Here is a 17,077-nt window from a genome sequence, read left to right as displayed (position 1 = left end):
TTAAAGCTGGTTAACACTGCGAGCACTCTGTCAAGCTTAAAAGAACTTTATTAACAAGAATTAAAGTTGTCAATGTAACAAGTGATCGGCACACACAAATTGCCAGTGCCTTCAATAAAAGCGACCTAAAGCAAAATAAATAAAGTACCTTGAAAGTAATTGTGACTGGACGATACCCACGATTGATGAATGATGAAATGTTAATTAATAGAAAGGTGCACGTGCACCTGTTGATACACACACACACATTATATATATATATATATATATATATATATATATATATATATATTGTTTTGGTCTTCAGTCCTGAGACTGGTTTGATGCAGCTCTCCATGCTACTCTATCCTGTGCAGGCTTCTTCATCTCCCAGTACCTACTGCAACCCACATCCTTCTGAATCTGTTTAGTGTATTCATCTCTTGGACTCCCTCTACGATTTTTACCCTCCACGCTGCCCTCCAACGCTAAATTGGTGATCCCTTGATGCCTCAGTACATGTCCCACCAACCGATCCCTTCTTCTAGTCAAGTTGTGCCACAAACTACTCTTCTCCCCAATCCTATTCACTACCTCCTCATTAGTTATATGATCTACACATCTAATCTTCAGCATTCTTCTGTAGCAGCACATTTCGAAAGCTTCTATTCTCTTCTTGTCCAAACTAGTTAACGTCCATGTTTCACTTCCATACATGGCTACGCTCCATACAAATACTTTCAGAAACGACTTCCTGACACATCTATAATCGATGTTAACAAATTTCTCTTCTTCAGAAACGCTTTCCTTGCCATTCCCAGTCTACATTTGATATCCTCTGTACTTCGACCATCATCAGTTATTTTTCTCCCTAGATAGCAAAACGTCTTTACTACTTTAAGTGTCTCATTTTCTAATCTAATTCCCTCAGCATCACCCGACTTAATTCGACTACATTCCATTATCCTCGTTTTCCTTTTGTTGATGTTCATCTTATATATGTGTAAATTAATTGAAAAATGCACATTCATCTGTGCACACACGCAATATATTCTCAAAACTTTCTCTAAGCCTTTTGTCTTTAAACTTGCTCTTATTGTTTATTAACAGTTTCAACTCACGTACGATTGTGAACTGGAGAAGACAATTTCATTCCCAAAGCTGCGACTATGAACAAGAACGTTGTTAAATTCCAAACAGTTGCTAGTAGTAAGTGTAATAGGCGACTCGCACTTCACTTAAGCTGTTGCTGTGTGTCTAATTGCCTAAATAACGGTCTACAGGCCGATCGAATACGTAAGCCACACATACAACGTATGCAGCGTTTTCGTGCAATAAATACACTCCTGGAAATTGAAATAAGAACACCGTGAATTCATTGTCCCAGGAAGGGGAAACTTTATTGACACATTCCTGGGGTCAGATACATCACATGATCACACTGACAGAACCACAGGCACATAGACACAGGCAACAGAGCATGCACAATGTCGGCACTAGTACAGTGTATATCCACCTTTCGCAGCAATGCAGGCTGCTATTCTCCCATGGAGACGATCGTAGAGATGCTGGATGTAGTCCTGTGGAACGGCTTGCCATGCCATTTCCACCTGGCGCCTTAGTTGGACCAGCGTTCGTGCTGGGCGTGCAGACCGCGTGAGACGACGCTTCATCCAGTCCCAAACATGCTCAAAGGGGGACAGATCCGGAGATCTTGCTGGCCAGGGTAGTTGACTTACACCTTCTAGAGCACGTTGGGTGGCATGGGATACATGCGGACGTGCATTGTCCTGTTGGAACAGCAAGTTCCCTTGCCGGTCTAGGAATGGTAGAACGATGGGTTCGATGACGGTTTGGATGTACCGTGCACTATTCAGTGTCCCCTCGACGATCACCAGTGGTGTACGGCCAGTGTAAGAGATCGCTCCCCACACCATGATGCCGGGTGTTGGCCCTGTGTGCCTCGGTCGTATGCAGTCCTGATTGTGGCGCTCACCTGCACGGCGCCAAACACGCATACGACCATCATTGGCACCAAGGCAGAAGCGACTCTCATCGCTGAAGACGACACGTCTCCATTCGTCCCTCCATTCACGCCTGTCGCGACACCACTGGAGGCGGGCTGCACGATGTTGGGGCGTGAGCGGAAGACGGCCTAACGGTGTGCCGGACCGTAGCCCAGCTTCATGGAGACGGTTGCGAATGGTCCTCGCCGATACCCCAGGAGCAACAGTGTCCCTAATTTGCTGGGAAGTGGCGGTGCGGTCCCCTACGGCACTGCGTAGGATCCTACGGTCTTGGCGTGCATCCGTGCGTCGCTGCGGTCCGGTCCCAGGTCGACGGGCACGTGCACCTTCCGCCGACCACTGGCGACAACATCGATGTACTGTGGAGACCTCACGCCCCACGTGTTGAGCAATTCGGCGGTACGTCCACCCGGCCTCCCGCATGCCCACTATACGCCCTCGCTCAAAGTCCGTCAACTGCACATACGGTTCACGTCCACGCTGTCGCGGCATGCTACCAGTGTTAAAGACTGCGATGGAGCTCCGTATGCCGCGGCAAACTGGCTGACACTGGCGGCGGCGGTGCACAAATGCTGCGCAGCTAGCGCCATTCGACGGCCAACACCGCGGTTCCTGGTGTGTCCGCTGTGCCGTGCGTGTGATCATTGCTTGTACAGCCCTCTCGCAGTGTCCGGAGCAAGTATGGTGGTTCTGACACACTGGTGTCAATGTGTTCTTTTTTCCATTTCCAGGAGTGTATTTGGTGCAATGGTTTCAGCTGTCTTAGAATTTTATTGCACAAGAAATTACTCATTGAAAAATGCAAATGGAACTAAAATTTCGACACTGTGTCAGTAAAATGAGCAGTAATATGCAAAGTAAAGTTTGTTGATCGTAGCATTCATCAGGATCGAAACTCGAATTCCTGTTCAACTTGTTATCGATGTGAGCACTTAGAATTGATAATTTACTCTGCCCCCTGCCACCCCACTGAAGATATATCTCGTCTTGATAGCAGTAAGCATTAGTTTCAAAGTTAAGGGCATGCCCAATTACATAATAACACAGCAATAGTACTGCTGAAAATATAATTAATTAATGAAGCTCTGGTTGGCCAAAATATTAGGCTTGTATCTTCACAAGGGGCTTCTACTGCTTCTTGAGTCACGGAAACGATACATTTAGCAGTTACACGAATGGTCATTCCTGTAAAAGTAAAAATGTGCCCTAGAAAAGGAGCACAGTCGCACAATATTATTTCTTGCATGGAAACTGACATTTGCAAGCTTTGTTTCACTTTATCTACATCTCCGACGATGATGGGTGCTGGTTTTTCTCTAATGTAGATTACGCTGAAAAATTCTCGGTACCAAGAACAAAATAGGAAATGATTAAGGTAGAAGAAAACACAAATTACCTGGATGGAATGTTTATATTGTTAAAGAGATCGTAGTGTTAAAAATGAAGCCCACCACAACTGAAACTTATATTACAAAAGAGCACTACACACGTGATGGAAACTTAGATAATCAGTACCAATCGCTGTCGACTAAAATGTTATGAGAAACTTCGTAAGTTAAAAGAAAAATCTCTTATGAGCAGAGACTCTCCTTATTGTCCACCACTCATCCTGGAATAATTTGGCTAGTTGTGCTACAATATAGTTGCATTGCAATATCGCAGTTAAGTAGATAAAATGGATCCCTATGTAAACATAGCGTAAAAAATGAACTTACGAGGAAGCACTCGACAGCCGTATTGAAATTAAAGGAAAACACTCTGTTCCTTATGTGAGATGAAATCTGGAGATCACTGTAACAGAGAAAATGGTCGTGTGACCACATTAACAAACTGACCTCTGTTGTTAATATTTTCTTTCGAACATGTACCTTTAGTTCGTGACTAGAATTTATTGTCATTCCGTTCATGCACCATGAAAAAAGTCAGTAAATTTACTTACTTTCCATCAGCTTATTGCAGCTGTTCCACCGGACCATTACATTTTTAACTGCGCTTACGCAATCTTTGACGCTGAAGTAGCTCGAAAGTTACGCAGATTTCACTGCTGTTGCTGGAAAGCTGGAAACTCAAACCGTCTGTTATTTTCTTTCCTAATGAAGGATTATTTTTCTGATCTTTCTTTTTGCGTATTGTATTTCCTGCCAACTTCGCGACTGTTTGAGAGAGTTCTTTTGTTTCGTACCACTAGAACTTCTCCGTCTCTATTTCAACAAAATTTGCTACAAAAGACAATTACTGTTTCGCATTAGTGCCAAAAGAATCTGTTTCTTTATGCATCCCTCGTTTTCTTGTGCTCATTAGTGATCCCCATTCCTGACTGCATAAATATTACTTTACGATGCTGCATCTACTTTATTTACCACACAGAATTAAAGTTTCATCAGAGCTTCATCATTTTTATTACGGGCAGACTACAACCTAATTTCAACTTGTGGTATTCTAAGGAACAAAGGAATCTTGTATATTCCCGTAACCCGGAAGTGCAATCTTACCTTTGGTCACCACATTGTAGATTATCTCGTAATAATACACTACTGGCCATTAAAATTGCTACACCACGAAGATGACGTGCTACAGACGCGAAATTTAACCGACGGGAAGAAGGTGCTGTGATATGCAAATGATTAGCTTCACAGAGCATTCACACAAGGTTGGCGCCGGTGGCGACACCTACAACGTGCTGACATGAGGGAAGTTTCCAACCGATGTCTCATACACCAACAGCAGTTCACCGGCGTTGCCTGGTGAAACGTTGTTTTGATGCCTCGTGTAAGGAGGAGAAATGCGTACGATCACGTTTCCGACTTTTATAAAGGTCGGATTGTAGCCTATCCAGATTCCGGTTTATCGTATCGCGACATTGCTGCTCGCGTTCGTCTAGATCCAATGACTGTTAGCAGAATATGGAATCGGTGGGCTCAGGAGGGTAATACGGAACGCCTTGGTGTATCCCAACGGCCTCGTATCACTAGCAGTCGAGATGAAATGCATGTCATCCGCATGGCTGTAACGGATCGTGCAGCCCGTCTCGATCCCTGAGTCAACAGATGGGGACGTTTGCAAGACAACAACCATCTGCCCGAACAGTTCGACGACGTGTGCAGCAGCATGAACTATAAATTCGGAGACCATGGCTGCGGTTACCCTTGACGCTGCATCACAGACAGGAGCGCCTGCGATGGTGTACGTAACGACGAATCTGGGTGTACCAACGGCAAAACGTCATTTTTTCGGATGAATCCAGGCTCTGTTTACAGCATCGTGATGGTCGCATCCGTGTTTGGCGACATCGCGGTGAACGTACATTGCAAGCGTGTATCCGTCATTGCCATACTGGCATATCACTCGGCGTAATGGTATGGGGTGCCATTGGATACACGTCTCGGTCACCTCTTGTTCGCATTGACGGCACTTTGAACAGTGGAGGTTACATTTCAGATGTGTTACAACCCGTGGCACTACCCTTCATTCGATCCTAGCGAAACCCTACATTTCAGCAGGATAATGCACGACCGCATGTTGCAGGTCCTGTACGGGTCTTCCTGGATACAGAAAATGTTCGACTGCTGCCCTGACCAGTACATTCTCCAGGTCTCTCACCAATTGAAAACGTGGCCGTGCAACTGGCTCGTCACAAAACGCCAGTCACTACTCGTGATGAACTGTGGTATCGTGTTGAAGCTGCATGGGCAGCTGTACCTGTACACGCCATCCGAGCTCTGTTTGACTCAATGCCCAGGCGCATCAAGACCGTTTTTACGGCCAGAGGTGGTTTTTTTTGGGGACTGATTTTTCAGGAACTATGCACCCAAATTGCGTGCAAATGTAATCACATGTCAGTTCTAGTATAATCTATTTGTCTAATGAATACCCGTTTATCATCTGCATTTCTTCTTGGTGTGGCAAGTTTAATGGCCAGTTGTCTACATACCGTGATCCATTACATATCTGAGTACTGAACCAAATGTAGTAGTAGAATATTAAACACGCAGCCGGCCGGTGTGGCCGTGCGGTTCTAGGCACTTCAGTCTGGAACCGCGTGACCGCTACGGTCGCAGGTTCGAATCCTGCCTCATGCATGGATGTGTGTGATGTCCTTAGGTTAGTTAGGTTTAAGTAGTTCTAGGTTCTAGGGGACTGATGACCTCAGATGTTAAATCCCATAGTGCTCAGAGCCATTTCAACCATTTTTTAAACACGCATCAGAACGCTGTCACCTTCATAACGCATATTTTGTTGCATGTCAGTTCCATCTTCTAGTGAGGCAATAAATCTTTTTAGCATGACCTCTCGTTATTGTCTCTTAATGAAACTTCCTGGCAGATTAAAACTGTGTGTCAGACCGAGACTCGAACTCGAGATCTTTGCTCTTTGTCTTTCGCGGGCAAGTGCTCTACCAACTGAGCTACCCAAGCACCCTGTCCCAACAGCTCTACTTCTGCCAGTACGTCGTCTCCTACCTTCCAAACTTTTCAGAAGCTCTCCTGCGAACCATGCAGAATCAGCACCCCTGAAAGAAAGGATATTGGGGAGACATGGCTTAGTCACAGCCTGGGGAATGTTTCCAGAATGAGATTTTCACTCTGCAGCGGAGGTACGAGGTACTGGCAGAAGTAAAGCTATGGGGACGGGGCGTGAGTCGTGCTTGGGTAGCTCAGTTGATCAGTCTGCGTTCGGCCGGTGAGCGGCGAGGACGTCTTGTTCACGTCCCGTCCACAGAGTCGCGAGCGCGCGTAGTTTGTTTACTTCCTCGCCGCAGCTTCTATTCGCGTCCGTTAACATTGAGTCACCATGGCTCACTTGTACAGAAAAGCTACCATCAAGATCAGCTTCCAGCCCGACTGCGCACGATCACGAGCCTTTGAGGTCGAACGATTCATCCGTGACGAAGTTCAAATACCAACACAGCACATCATCGGTATCCACCTATCCATCACAAGCAGCGTCGTTTACGTCAAGATGGTCGATGACGAGTTATTTCACGCAGTTGTGAACAGATGCGCGAACACTCTCAAGTTCAAACACTCCGATGGTAAGATCGGAGAGGTTACTGTTGACCATGATGGACTAGGATTATGCACACTAAGAGTCTTCGAACTCTCTTTCGAAGTGCCACCGGACGTCGTTACCTCAGCTTTCCGCCCTTATGGGACGGTAATTACCCACGTGGCCGAAAAATGGAACACCTTCGAGACGTACCAGGTCCTCAACAGCGTCCGACAAGTGAAAATTGAATTAAAGAAACATGTGCCGTCCTACTTAGTCATAGGTGGGTGTCGAGCAATAGTAATGTACGACGGACAACCTCGTACTTGTTCTGGTTGCGGCCATGAGGGTTATGTGCGCTCGGCGTGTATTCACCGTCGGGTTACACAGATTTCATTACATGACACGACACTACCTCCTACGCTCACGGCCCTCCCACTCAGTTACGCAGAGGTCACACGATCGACCGACATGACAGACGACAAACCCCCGTGGAAGACAGGAAGCGTTAGAATGCACACCTGTCGCCAGTCCTGGATTGACCAACAACATTACGGTGTCTGCAGAGATTGAAGAACGCCGCCCATCGACTCCACATTAAGAATCGGACGAGAGAATGGAACTCGACGCTAGGGTTGTAACGACCTCTGCATTTCTACCTGAGGGGGATGCGATACGGGAACCACACACTCTTTCGCACACAGAAACACTCCAGTTGACGACCGGACGGCAAACGAAACGACGAGGAAAATGGATGACGCAGGATCGCCCTCAACTGTCCCTTTGTCTGATTTTGACAAACCCGATTCCGCTCTCTCGGGCAAACAGATGGCCAGCACAGCGCCCGCCGTTGGTACACAACCACAAACAACTGCGGATTCACCCTTAGTCCCTCAGCCCACACGAGGTCCACCGCAGCCACCGTTAACTTACGGATCTTGGGCGGATGACATTGAAGACGATTCTACGCCCGCTGTGGTGGATGGGGAGAGGGGTCTGTCCTCCCACACCTCGGACCCTCCCGAGTAGCAACAGATGACGGCGCTGACGCGGCCTGCAGATTACAGGCCCCACCTTTTACGGCGACACTGTCGGCGGCCCCCACCGCAGGAGACGATCTACAGACCTATCGCTTAACGACCATCAACATTAACCCCATTCTGACACGTACGAAGTTGTCGCTGCTCCAAGACATGCTCAATGCAGCAGACGTTGACACTGTCTTTCTTCAAGCAGTCTTCGTCGCCGATTTCCCGGGTATGCGGCTCAAGTGTCCCACGCCTCGCCAACTAAGAGTGGAGTCGCAATTCTCCTCAAAGAGGGCCTCGAGGCGGACGACGTCCCATATCTCCCCGACGCTTGAGCTATGGCCGTAACGGTGCAAGGCGTCCGGTTTATCAATGTGTACGCCCCTTCTGGAACGAATCGCCGTCATGACCGATCGCTCTTCTTAGCACCGCTTTTTCAGGGCAGGCACGATGACTTGATATTAGGGGGCGATTTCAATTGCACCCAAGCACCTAAAGATCAGCTGCCACGCCATTCACCGTGCCCCGAACTTGGGATACTCATAGGCGATCTCCAGCTGGTAGATACATGGGAACATGTCCGAGGAAATAGACCGGGATACACCCATTTCACGAGTCACTCGTCTAGTCGCATCGATAGGATTTACGTCTCCTGTTCTCTCGCGGCAACGGTGGAGTGACGCGGAGGTGTGGCCAGTAGCCTTTTCTGATCACGAGGCCTATATATGTGCCGTCACCCTTCGTCACCAACGGGTGTGGCGCAGCCGACATCCCTGGAAATTAAACCTTGGTCACCTCGCTTCTCCGGATTGTCGACGCGCCATCGGAGACGCGTGGAGTTTGTGCGTCCGCCGCCTCGCGACGTATCCTTCGACGATTAGTAGGTGGTTAGCCTGCGCCAAGCCGGCCCTACGGAGAACCTCTATTACGTATGGTCGTGAGACTGCTGCTTGGAGGCGGCAGACCGTCGATTTTTATTTCACCGTCCTTCGCGAATGCGCCTCCTTGCCACCCACACCGGAACGACAGTTGACAGTTCGGCGTGCGAAGGCACAGATCGTAGCCCATATGCACCGACCCCTCGAAGGGACGATCGTCCGAGCGCGAACACAGGCAGACTCGCAACGGAACGACCCACCATGTACCACGTCATCCGAGAACGTACACTGCGAAGACGGGCGCTGATACATGCCATCACCACTGAGGACAGCCGTCATCACACCACACAACGCGATATTGCTGCAGCCTTCTTCGACCATTACGCACGACTTTATTCTGCTCAATGTTCCGACCCGACGACGGTGACAGCAGTCTCACAACTGGTTTACGGCCATTGTCCCACAGGATTTACAAACTGAATTATTGAACGACATTACGGAAGACGAAGTTATCGACGCCCTAGGTAAAGGAGCGGCGAATAAGTCTCCTGGCCCCGACGGGCTCCCTGTGGAGTTTTAGAACTTTCCAGTATTTACTGGCTCCCAAGTTGACAGACATCTGTCGGGAGCCGCTCCCAGCGACCTCCGTAGGAGGAATAATTATACCGGTTCACAAACCTAAAGGTGCTGCTCGAATACAAGATTACCGCCCGCTAACACTCGACAACTGCGACATGAAGATATTCACCATACTACTAGCAAACCGTCTACGACCGACCCTACCTTACGTCATCTCACCATATCAGACTTCCCTAGGGGGTATCAACTACATCCACACAGCACTGTGTCGATACCGTGACTTGATAGCCCTAGCACGCCGCATCCCGGGAGCGCTGGCATCACTAGAATTTAGCCAAGCTTTTGATCCAGTGGATCACACGTACCTAACGTCCGTTCTCCGGCACATTCAGTACCCACAGCAATTCACAGACGTCGTGTGGCGCCTCCTCCAAGGGGCGACTTCCAAAGTGCTCGTTAACGGGCGTCTCTCGCAGTCCCTCCCGATTTTCCGCTCCGTCCGTCAAAGCTGCCCCTTGTCGACGTTACTATATGCTCTGGCACTGGAAACGCTTCTTTGCGGCCTCCGTCAACGCCTCACCGGTCTTACCTTACGTGACGTCACATTTCGCTGTACAGGATATGCAGACGACCTGGTTCTCGTGTTCCTCAATCGCGACGATGTCATCAGAGCACTAGAATGGATTACCACGTACGGCGTGGCTTCCGGCAGCTGTCTCGACGTCGCCAAATCGATCGCCATGGCCATAGGAGACGGGTTGACGCCAGCGTGTGTCGAAGCCTTACAGCTTCGTGGCACTATCAAATGTCTCGGAACAGAGTTTCACGACGACATACGGCGCACTGCGGCTCTTAATTATCGCCGCTTATTGCAACAAATTCGGGTCCAGATCTTCAACCATCGTCTGCGGACCCTCAACATTCTCCAAAGGACACACTTTGTCAATGTTTACCTAGCATCGCGCCTTCCACACATAGCGCGTGTTCTTCCAATACCTTTACTGATGGCTCGACGTCTATTAGCGGCATTCGGAGCCTACGTCAGTACAGGCATGCTCTTCAAAATCAGTTATGAGTCGCTGACCCTTCCCCCAGAAAGGGGAGGTCTCGGTCTAGTCCATGTCCACGACAGAGCTGTGGCCCTGTATGTCAAGCTGTGCGTCACCATCCGGAAAGTTTGACAGGTTTGCTGTTGGAGTTCTTAGCTCCGCCCTCCCTTATGCCCCCACAGACAACGCAAGACATACCCCCATCCGTCTACTACTTTGGGAACTTTTACATTGAACACAGCTGTCCGTATCGCAGTACCACCGACGAAACAGGCGTCGGCGCGGGATATATATCATGTCCTACAGCAGAGGCGCCCACCAAACATCGTGGAGACCAAAAGCCCTCAGGTTAATTGGAAGGTGGTGTGGAAGACGATTCACGCGGTTACACTGGACACAGACGTCCGATCCACATGGTACATCACAGTCAATGGTAAACAGATCACCCGATCACGCCTCCACAAGATAAACATGGCGGAATCGCCTCTATGTGTAGACTGCGGGATGCCAGACAAGGACGAACACCGTCTCACATGTGGCGCGGCAGAAGACGTATGGCGCTTGGTGCGACAAATTTTGTCGTATTTTCTACGAGTGACTCCGGAACACGTTACACCTCGATTTCTACTATTTCCGGGTCAACAGTATTTCCCGCGCACCAAGACCAAATCTGTCACGTGGATCCGTGCGCATGCGGTACACTACTTATTTCACGATGGACCTAAAGATGTATTCGACTTTTGGAATTACCTACAAGAACGTCATCGCAAGATCGTACGGCACCCAAAATACAGACAGTATTTTTCTAATTACTTAGGGAGTGCCCTACGCGACCCTCCGCGCAGCTGGATCGTCAACAGGTAGGAGAAGACACCCATTGAGTGAGCTGACAAGACTAAGTTCGATTCTCGGTGGAATAACATACGACATAAGTGAAGACGTACCTGGATGATGAAGCGTAAGGAGCGTAGCGACACACCCTTCTGCACCATGTACGCAGCACTTTTTTTTCGTTTTCCCCATATACATTACCTCGGTGTAGAAACGTGCCGAGATATTGTTTTCTTTACTCAGAGCACGATGCGCTGCTAGAAACGTTTATTTTTGTTGTGGAATAAAGTAAAACCAAATTAAGAATATATTAAAAACAGTAAATAAAAATAAATAAATAAATAAAAATTCCCACAAAAGATTTCCCCTTACCATCCCTGATTCCTTGATTCCTTGACGGGCGAGGGGGACACCGTGACCAGGCCTCGGGTTACGACCCCTGATCGCTCTGCCCTCCCCGCCCTCCCCACACTCCTTAAAAAAAAAAAAGTGGTGCAGTGGTATAATGGCTAGCACACCTGTCCGGTAAGCAAGGAGACTGGAGTTTAAGTCCTGGCCGTAGCACTAATTTTATTGCGTTTCTTTAGCTTCTATCATTATCAGAAATAAAGTTGAGACACAAATGTCTAAAAAATAAAGAAAAAGAAAGTTGGTAGAGCACTGGCCCGCGAAATGCAAAGGTCCCGAGTTCGAGTCTCGGTCGGGAACACAGTTTTAATCTGCTAGGAAGTTTCATATCAGCGCACACTCCGCAGCAGAGTGAAAAATCTCATTCTGGAGATTGTCTCTTAATGTTTGGATGCTTAGGTTCAAACATTACGTAAGTGATGAAGCAAAGTGGAATACCTGAGCAGAATATGAGGCGTGCTGTCCACACAAATGGTTAATGGACTGAGATATTTAGCCCACTTGACACACTTTTCATTGGAGGACTGCTGGAAGCAAAAATGGATAAGACTTCCGCATGTGGGAAACCCGCAAAAGCAATATAAATTCAAAAAATATTTAGCGAAAGGTAATGAATAACCAGATGAGTTGATGGTGACCTGAACAGAAGACAAACGCTACTACCTAAGCGAAAGTCGCATTCCTCAAATAAAGCCCGCATCTCGTGGTCGTGCGGTAGCGTTCTCGCTTCCCACGCCCGGGTTCCCGGGTTCGATTCCCGGCGGGGTCAGGGATTTTCTCTGCCTCGGGATGGCTGGGTGTTGTGTGATGTCCTTAGGTTAGTTACGTTTAAGTAGTTCTAAGTTCTATGGGACTGATGACCATAGATGTTAAGTCCCATAGTGCTCAGAGCCATTTGAACCATCTTGAACCTCAAATAAAGCGAGGAGGCGCCACTCAGAACCATACGAAAAGCAGGAAGCGAATCCTCTTCAATACAGGCTTCTCATTAACTTCTGCAAGTACCAAGCTCCACTCGGAGGGGAGACTCAATGCCGCTGCCAGTCTGACGGACAAAATGCATCATCGCCATTCGTGATGCTGGTACTGGTTCCGAACACTCTTTCCATTTTTCAGCACTGTATGCACCAGTCTGGTGATGAGGGGGACATTACTTTGGACTGCACAGTCCTTAATTTCGGAAGGAAATGATGAACTTTGTCGTTCCAGTGAAGTGCCAGTAGGCATTTTATCTTCGATGTGTATACACCGTTGAAGTATTTCTGTAGATACCAGTTGAAACATTAAAAGAAGGTTATCCAAGTTAAAAATCACACTTTTTTCTACAGAACAAGCTGTTTAAGAGTATCATTAAATTTAAATTGTCAATTTTAGATACTACTGCTTATCAATGAAATAAATTTCTCGGAAATTATAGAGCTAGAGAGGATCTGCACTCCCTGTCCTCCTCATCCAAGCAATGCCATAGCTTCAGTGTCTCATATGTTTTACATTTATACGCCCAGTTTTAGCATACATTACAGTCTGTAGAAGTATCATTTAATTGGTCAAAATAACAAAAACAGAGAACTATGTAAACATTATTAAACTGTTTAGTTTTCTCGATCAACAATTGAAGAAAAACTGTTCTTGCGTATTTATAAATTCTTGTACAGAATGAGAACAGTGATTTATTAGGAAGATCTTTATTTTGTCCTGCATACTGGCTATGGAGAAAATTTTATTTCATCTGATATGTTATTGTATAATGTGATACTACATTGGATTACAGTTTTCTGGGAGGATGATCAGGAAATATTTGATGAAGATTTGGTATCCTCCTGTATCGTAGTTGTGAAGGTCCTTGCTCTGCATCAGTTTACCAGTGTTCATGGGTTAATCCCCAGTTTAAAAGATTTTATTTTTTGAAGTCACAATAATTCTTAGTGCTCATCTTTTTCAATCTTAATACATGTATGCTCAGGGTAGGATTAGGTGAAAAAATGATTCCTTAGTGAATGAAACGGTGCATAGACTGCTAGAACAACAGTTTGTTTCCTTCTCGTATTTTTACTATCCTCAGATCATAGCTTGCTGTTGAGTCCTTTTCGACACACTTAGATAATTTGTATCACATTTAAGGTCATACTGAACCCATAGATCACGAAATTTTGTCATCACTGATATTTTCAATAATTTTACCTTTTAATCTTGCTTGGCTACTTTTCATAAGATTGAGAGAAAAGTTTTTTCAGTATTTCCTAATTTATGTCGAACAACTCTCAAAGTCTTTACATATTTTGCTGCCATCTATTACAAACTTTGGAAAATCCAGGATGGAATGTAACAATGGTATGTTGCTACTCACCATATTGCAGAGATGTTCAGTCGCAGATAGGCACAACAAAAAGACTGTCTCAAATAAGGCTTTCAGCCATTGAGGACTTCATTAACAATAGATGACACACACACAAACACACACAGACACTCATTCACACAAAAGCAACTCACACATACGACTACAGTGTCAGGCAACTGAAACCACACTGCGAGCAGCAGCAACCATTACGTAATGGGAGTGACGACAGGGTGGGGTAAGGAGGTGGCTGGGGCAGCGGGAGGTAGGGATAGTATGGTGTGGATGTCAGACAATGAAGTGCTGCAGTTTAGATGGTAGGCATGGGAGAGGTGGCGAGGAAGTAGTGGGAAAGGAGAGACGTAGGAAGGCTTGGTGTGCTGGTGGAATGACGACTGTTTAGTGCTGGAGTCAGAACAAGGAAGGGACTGCATGGCTGAGGACATTGGCTAACTAAACGTGAGGCCAAGTGGACTACTGGAATCTAGGATGTATTACAGGGAATGTTCCCACCTTTGCAATTCAGAAAAGCTGGTGTTGGTTTGAAGGATCCATATGGTACAGGCTGTGAAACAGTCTTTGAAATGAAGAATGTCATGTTTGGCAGTGTGTTCAGCAACAGGATGGTCCACTTGTTTGTTGGCCACAGTTTGTTGGTGGCCATTCATCTAAACATACAGCTTGTTTTTTATCATGCCCACATAAATGCAGCACAGTGGTTGCAGCTTATCTTGTAGATCACATAACTGGTTTCACAGGTAGCCCTGGCCATGATAGGATGCATGATGTTAGTGACTGGGCTGGAGTAGGTGGTGGTGGGACGATGTATGGGGCAGGTCTAGCATCTAGGTCTATTATAGAGTTATGAGCCATGAGGTAAAGGGTTGGGAGCAGGGGTTGTGGAAGGATGGACAAGTATTTTGTGTAGTTTCAGTAGATGGTGGAATACCACCAAGGACTGGAGCAACTGAAATACATTCTCCACCAGGGCTTAGAATACCTCTTGTCATGCCTTGAAATGAGAAGTGACCTGCCCAGTACCCATCCCACCCCTTCCAAAGTGGTATTCTGCTATCCACCGAACTTACACAATATACTCACTGATCCTTACACAGTCCCTGCTCCCAACCCCTGTAATAGACCTAGATGCAAGACCTGTCCCATACATTCTACCTCCACTACCTACTCCAGTCCAGTCACAAATATCACCTATCCCATCAAAGACAGGGCTGCATGTGAAACCAGTCAAGCGATCTGCAAACTAAGCTGCAACCACTGTGCTGCATTCTGTGTGGGCATGACAACGAACAGGCTGCCTGTCTGCATGAATGGCCACTGACAAACTGTGGCGAAGAAACAAGTGGACAGTCATGTTGCTGAACACGCTGCGAGACATGACATCCTTCATTTAAATGACTGATTCACAGCCTGTGTCATATGGATCCTTCCCACCAACACCAGTTGTTCTGAATTGTGAATGTGGGAACTTTCCTTGCAGTGCATCCTAAGTTCCCATATAACTCTTGGCCTCAACCTTCATAAGTGTCCTCACCCATCCTGCCCCTTCCCTGTTCCCATTCCAGCACCCCCCTCCCTCCACACCCCTCCTCTGCCCTCAGTCTAAACTGCAGCACTTCATCGTCTGTCACCTACACCTTACTATCACTCCCTCTCCCCACTCCAGCTTCCTCCTCATGCCCAACCAGTCTTCACTCCCATCATGCACTGGTGCTGCTGCTTGCAGTGCAGTTTCAGTCATCTGAGACTGCAGGTGTGTGTGTGTGTGTGTGTGTGTGTGTGTGTGTGTGTGTGTGTGTGTGAGTTGTGTTTGCATATGTGTGTGTATGTGTGTGTGTGTGTGTGTGTGTGTGTGTGTGTGTGTGTGCGTGTGTCTGTCGTCTATTGCTGAAGTCCCCAATTGCCTAAAGCATGATTTGTGACAGTCTTCTTGATGTGCCTATCTGCGACTCTGCATCTCTGCTATACAGTGAGTAGCAGCTTTCCTTTTCATAACATTATTACAAACTTTCTATGATTGAGAATAATACAATAGTATCATTAGCAAATGGATTTAGCATGTTCGAGGCCAGGTTTATAAATCGAAGAATAAGAGGTCCAGAATCAAGTACTGAGTGGTTACTCATTTGGTAAGAAAAGGTTCTCCCTGATTTTGTTCTGAACGTTTGACTTGTACTTCACTAACAACTTTTGACTGTGGTTTCCAAAATACGAACACCGGTCGTTGTGTGGCACACTTCTTATGCCCTATGTTCCTGCTGTGTGAAGCACGGTTTTGTGCCTGAAGACAACAAAGTCATTCGAAAAGTGTGGTACAATTTCTGCAGCGAGTTCATGTTGGTTGGAAATTTGAAGCATAATAAAAGAGAAACCATAAATATTGCTGTCTAGTTAGACAGACTTAAATTTAGGTTGAAAGTGCATTGTTGCAATTTTGACCAGTAGCAGTAAGATTTGTTTCAACTGCTGTCAATAATTCACTGTAAAGTCTGACCAAAACTCTTTGCATTTAGAGGAGGAGTAGATAATTTGTGCTTAACATCTTGTCGACGACGAGGTCATTAGAGACGGAGCACATGCTCGGGGTAGGGAAGGGTGCGAAAGGAAATCGGCCACGCCCTTTCAAGTAATCATCCCGCCATTTGCCTAAAGCGATTTAGAGAAATCTCGGAAAACCTAAATCAGGATGGCCAGGCGCTTTGCATTTAAAGACAAATTGATTGAAGCCAAGTTACTATATGGTGAGAGGTGAATATTTGTTCCATGTTCCTTGTATTATCTGCACAACTTTTAAGGATGTAAAATGAGTCGTTTTGCGTTCATATCACAAGTTGATTTGCAAATATTGCTACATACTGCGTTTTAAGCTCTTTTTTCTTCTTCTTACAGACAAACAGATGTTAAACTTCCTGGCAGATTAAAACTGTGTGCCGGACCGAGACTCGAACTCGGCATCTTT

The sequence above is a fragment of the Schistocerca cancellata genome, unplaced genomic scaffold (genome assembly GCF_023864275.1).
Source record: "Schistocerca cancellata isolate TAMUIC-IGC-003103 unplaced genomic scaffold, iqSchCanc2.1 HiC_scaffold_426, whole genome shotgun sequence".
NCBI classification, from domain to species: domain Eukaryota; kingdom Metazoa; phylum Arthropoda; class Insecta; order Orthoptera; family Acrididae; genus Schistocerca; species Schistocerca cancellata.
This window is presented reverse-complemented; position numbering follows the sequence as displayed.